This window comes from Geospiza fortis, unplaced genomic scaffold, assembly GCF_000277835.1.
Source record: "Geospiza fortis unplaced genomic scaffold, GeoFor_1.0 scaffold130, whole genome shotgun sequence".
Classification (NCBI taxonomy): Eukaryota; Metazoa; Chordata; class Aves; order Passeriformes; family Thraupidae; genus Geospiza; species Geospiza fortis.
In genome coordinates, this window is record NW_005054300.1 from 7,758,789 (window position 1) to 7,764,692 (window position 5,904).

A 5,904-nucleotide genomic window follows, 5' to 3' on the forward strand; every position below is an offset into this window, starting at 1 on the left:
CTCTTCCCCCCCCCCCCCCCCCCCCCAATCCCACCCAAAAAAACCCCAAAAACAAAACCCACTGGTTGAAGTTCTGGTAATATGCTTTCTTCATATGTGTTTATTTTTCTGTGTCTTATATTTCCAAGTAATGAGGGGGGAAAGAAGTAAGACAAAATGTGCTACATTTAATGCCTGATTTTAGCTTCCCCACTGATTGCCTTCTATAAAAGGTGGTATCTCACAGCTGGAAATTCACAGAATCCTCCTATCATAAAAATGTAGGAAGACACAGCCAGACGAGTTACCTAAGGTAATTTCTGTACCCAAAGATGGAATTGAAGAGGTATCAAAAGTAACTTTAAACTAGTCAGCTTTGGTTAAAATTGCTGTTAAGAAGTGACAGCACACTGTTTGATATGGTCAGCAGAATCAACCGGGAATCAACAAAATCTGTCAGGGAATTTGGGTAGACGTTCATCTGCTGGTTTCCAGGGAGGTCTGTGCTGCTATAGAGATGCTCTTACCCCTACCTGAGCCACCCAGCTTCAAACATTTGTGCCTACATCAAGTACACCCACACTTCTGGCCTCAGTTTAGACACGGAACTGTCTCTCAAGTTAACTCATCCTGGTTGGAGCAAGGCATTTGGTAGTTTTCACCTCAATCAACTGTTTGGATTTAGAACTGTGTGGGTGCGTAATTTTAACACAGTATGTTAACTCCTGTGAAAATGTCCTCATGGGATTCTGGTTTGAGGCAGTCTGGGTTTTTTCCAGTCCCTAGTGCATGTAAAAGTGAAGATCAAGCTGGACAGAAAGAGGACAGGATAAATGGTGAGCTGTTAAATCTGAATTCCATCCTGTTGCTACTGCCAGTGCGTCAGAGAGGCTCATCCCATGGTGCCTGACAGAAGGACTGCAGGGTGAGTGCCCCTTCACAATCTGTCTCCTCCCTTTCAGGAGCATCTGGGGGATTAAGGGGTTGTGAATTGGAGTCTTTCTGTTAAATTGAATGTACAGTAGAAATACTGCCTTTGGCTTTAATACAGCTGTCATGTAGGGGTGAATGCTATACAATTATACAGGTTCAGGCAATTTACTCTTTTTGGGTCCCAACAGCGAGTTTGTTAGCCTAATGTAGTATATATTTAGCTAATGCTGGCCTGATCTATATTTAGCTGCTCTAATAAATCCTGCCTTTTCCTATAAATCTTGCCTAGTATATACAGGGGCAATCCTGGGGAAGCAAGGTAGACTGTGCCAGCAGGACTCTGGTGGTCTGCTAATACGTGAATCTAAAAGGAGCACTTCTGTTTCTGTGGTGTGATGAAAGATCACACCTCTTCATGCATCTAACATAGCTAGTGCAGCAGAGGTATGCAATAGAGGTCACGCCTACTGTACTTTACACCTATTTTATCCATTGTAAGCTTATTTAGCGGCTGTTCAAAGTCACTGGTGTGTCCTGCTTTTAACCCCAGCCGGCAACGAAGGATCAGGCAGCCTGTTTCCTCCCCTCCACCCATCCCGGTGTGATGGGGAGGAGAATCTAAAGTACAACTTGACTTGAAATAAGAACAATTAAGAACTCGACTTGAAATAAGAACAATTTAGTATCTGAAACAAAATAAATTATAAACATAGTAGTAAATAATGATAGTAATGATGACAAAAAGAAAAAGATAAGTGATGCACAATACAATTGCTCACCACCTGCTAACCAATGCCAGACCCTGCCCCCAGGCCCAATCAAGCCCTTCTGGGTAACTGGTAATATAAATCCCCAGTTTATATTCTGGGAATGACATTTTATGGTGTGGAATATCCTTTTGGCCAGTTCAAGTCACCTGTCCTGGCTATGCTTCCTCCTAGCTTTTTTTTCCCCTGCACCTCCTCACTGGCAGAGAATGAGACACAAGAAAGTCCCTGATGCAGGAAAAATACGACTTGGCAACAATCAAGACATGAGTGTGTTACCAACATTATTCTTATGTTGACAATCCACAACACAGTACTGTGCCAGCTACTGAGAAGAAATTAACTATATTCCAGCCAAAACCAGGACACACTGGTGTTTATTCAAATCAGATTGTGTTCTTATACTCTGACCCTTCTCTATGTCCATTTATACTACCCAAAATTACACTCATACACTGGTTTGGATGTCTTTTCTGTGTTTTAAAGATACTTTTCATAGGACACCCTCAGCAAAAGTAAAGAGGACTTTCAGTGAAATTCCTTTCTCAGGCTGGTCCTGCAACTAAGATTTCCTCCCCATGAAACTTTAATTGCTCATAGACAATTGGTGCTTTTGGTCCCGCCTTCTTTATCTGCCCTAGTAGAAAAATAGCTGTTGCCTAAAAGACCAAATTAGCCTAAGCATAATTTAGAGTAAGTGTGGAAATTATTCAAATACTCCCATGAAAAAACCGTATGAAGTAGCAGTGTAGAGATCCCTCTTCAGGATATGTGACATAAATGTACAGTGAGGGAAAGTGATCTTCAAAGTAGGTAGGTTAAAAATAATTTAGAATGAAACAGTATTTTATGTATGGCCTGAAAGCTGAGACACAGTAAGTGTGAAACTCTTAAGTACATTCTTGTTAGGCTTCTAATTGAAGCATGTCTTTTCCATATAGATAAAATTGTGGACTAAATTCGAATTGTAATTGTATATAATAGAGCTTTGTAGCAAACTGCCCTCGGGCTGAAAAAAACCCATAACTCATGATTGTTATTTCCGCTCCAAAATAAATAGCAGCAATTTCATGACAAGACATATATGAAAAAAGGATTGTCCATTGGCTGTTCCCAAGATAAAAATACTGAATGAATAAAATTAAATTAATTAAAGAATTAAGTTAAAAGATACAAGGCAAAAGAGATATTTCCTGTTGCTTCAGTCTGTGTGTTTCCAATTTTCCCATTCATTATTTCTTTTCTTGTTGTGTAAAGGATGTCATCTAGCTGCACATCTTAACTGAAAATAGGTAACTGTATGGAAAATTACTAGCTTAATTCTAAGCTTATCACACAAATGCATACATCCCCCTATGTTACTGCTAATTTTTTATTACTGTGACTATAAAAAGTTATAAAAGTGCTATTGTCTGTGTTGGACAGTGATCTGGCACACACGCCTAAAAAATGAAGTCTTTTATTCTGTGTATTTTCCTGGTTAGTTGTAACCAGTTCTGGTTTTAATCCTGTTATGTGCATTGAGTCCCTAATTTTTAACAATAAGTTATTTATTTTATTGCATTTTCTCTGTTTGCATTGAGTCCCTAATTTTTAACAATAAGGTATTTATTTTATTGCATTTTCTCTGTTCTTTTAACAGTGACGTAGTTATCCTTTTACCTTGTCTGAAGGGGAACCCTGTCCTCAGCTGAGAATATCCCAGTACTCTCTGAGAGTAAGTCCTTGTTGTTTAACTTACTGTATGTGGACAACACAGAGTTTAGAATATTACTGGCCAACTGGTCAGGCTGTTCAAAGGCTAGAATTTGCTTTATGTTTATCTGGGGTGCAGGTGATTTCTCCTTTAATGTGAATATGCAATTAATTAGCAATTTTTTTACTATGTCACTGATAGTATTAAATATTAAACTCTCCAGATGCTCAATACAGGTGATACATTGTGTAGCATGTTGACAATCAAATCAGGTGTTACTAAGCCTGGAAGAAGTCTCACCCAACCTTATAATTTGTATTAATAATATCTCTCCATTATTATACCTTATATAACCTTTTTAATTCGTAGGTAATCATGTTCCATGTAAACAATTTTACTACTTTTCAGGCCTCCATACCTACCATTCCCCAGGTGATCTGATACAGGCCCGAGAAAAACAGTGTTTGTTTTGTCTGTGAAAATCACTGTAATTCAATGGCTTTTTGTTTGCAAGCCTTAGTTTAAAATTGTCCTTCTTGATCTATACGTGGGGATTAATACCCTCTTCTGAAATTGCTACATCTGCTGTTGTGTGTATTATTATATAATTTAGGTTTCTGTAATTCTTTGTCTCTCTTTAAACAAAATAAAACATTTGTCACAGATGAAGTACCTATCTTCTTAAAGGTCATTCTCCCAATGACTGTTAAGACTGTGGCTTAAATATTCTTGCTTCCTTTTTCTCATATTTATTTTTATTGCTCGGGAAATGCTAGCTCCCTGTTACTCAGTTTGTGCTTATAGTGTATTAGTATCATTAGGCTCTACCTAGTCTAAGAAAATGTACAACCTATGCTATAAGCTGACCTTGTAAAACAGACTTGCAGCCATTAATCTGTATGCATTTTTAAGCTAACTTGATTACCAGAAATATGTTTTCCACTTACCACAGCTATAGCAAAGCTATTGGCCAAATTTAACTTTCAGTTATCAAATAAATTCTTATTGTTATAATGCAAGTTTGAATGATCTCTTCTGTGTCTGTGAGAGATGTTGTATTTTCAGGAAAAATAATGGCTTTCATACTAGAAATGAACAAAAACGCAGACATTGGAGGAGTTCTTGTGTTCCAGTGCTGCCTTCTTTTGTGTGATCCATATGGAGTATAGAGCAAAAGGTAAATATTTAGATTATTTGCATACCTGCATTTGACTTTTCAGTTTAGCAGTAGCTACTAACTGTCAGTACAAGTGATTTTTGCTGTTAGCATAGATGGTAACACAAAAAGCAAAGAATGAAGGTAGTCTCAATATGTTTGCCGTGGATTATATTTATTTTCCTATTTGGTTAAATCTTTACTTAGCTGAAGCAAAATGTGTTGTTGTGATTTTTAGCGTTCACTGTTTTTTCTTCGCACCTAATGTAAGATTGATTGGCTCTGGCATTGTTCTGACTCTTCAGATAAATGGTAGAGGAGCATAATGGGATGTTGCTTCATATCACTGTCAGGAAAATTACTGCAAGCCTTATGGGTTAGGATTTATTTGTTATTAACTTTAAGAACTCATGGAGGAAAGAAGTATAATAAGATTCAAAGCAGCTAACTTTATGGAAAAAAAAGGTTGTGGACATCTACAAAATTATATAGATGGGCAATCTAAATTTCAGAAATTGTGAAGGCCCTAGAACAAGAGCAAAGCACTGTAGCACTGCAGGCCGTAACAGGTAGATGATGGTCTGTAGGAGCCAGTACAGATTTAACAAAAAAAGCACATCAGACGAGTTGAATCTCCTCTAACATCTGCTTCTTCCCTTCTACCCAGAAGACCTCTTATCCTGTCATAGATCTCCACCTAGCACAGCATTTAATAGTGCCTCAGAGGAAGCTCTCACAGGGAAGCCAGGGCGACATAAATGGCAGTCGTTCACACGATGTAGTTTCAAAATAAAAGGATGGATGTGGTGCACCCGTGGTGCTTTGTCCTGAACCTGTAACTACTTATTTTCATTCTTAAGTACAATTTCCCCACTACTCGATAAGGCAATACCAACCTGTAAACATGTGGAAAGTTATGTGTGGCATTCAGACTGACACAGACGAGTTGTGCTGGAGACCTGCCTGAGCTGAAGCATGCAGAAGGCACAGAGGGAGCAGAGCAGAGCTCTGTGGGCATGGCCAGAAGTGCACGGCTGGTAGTAGGGTCTGCACTGGGACACCTCCGGCTGAGGGGGCAGCCGGGGCCCTGCTGAGAATAGGGAGCGCTGTGCCCCATTGGGTAAATAGAAATCTGGGCATTGTTTTAAACGGGCCAAGTAGCAGTACAATTCCACAAGGCATTGGTGAGTTTTGTTTATTTGTCGTCATGTTTAACGAAATCGTGGGCCAGCTGGAGAGCTGCGGGGGGGGAAACAACAGAAGAAAGGCTGGCAGGAGGGCTTGACCTGTGAGAAAGGGTTCCATGGATTACGTGACTGTGGGAGATTGATGGCAGCCGAGGAGTTTAGTTGCCCCCAGACCCGTCGGTGTCA

General features: G+C 39.4%; 1 long non-coding RNA gene across 1 annotated transcript; it reads left to right on the top strand.

Moving 5' to 3' along the window:
* The first annotated feature begins 48 nt into the window (after positions 1-48).
* On the top strand, positions 49-5,296 carry LOC115948821. Its single transcript, XR_004082590.1, has 4 exons — positions 49-904; positions 3,322-3,396; positions 4,441-4,552; positions 5,199-5,296. It is a non-coding gene; the product is annotated as an uncharacterized LOC115948821 (long non-coding RNA).
* The last annotated feature ends 608 nt before the right edge of the window (positions 5,297-5,904 follow it).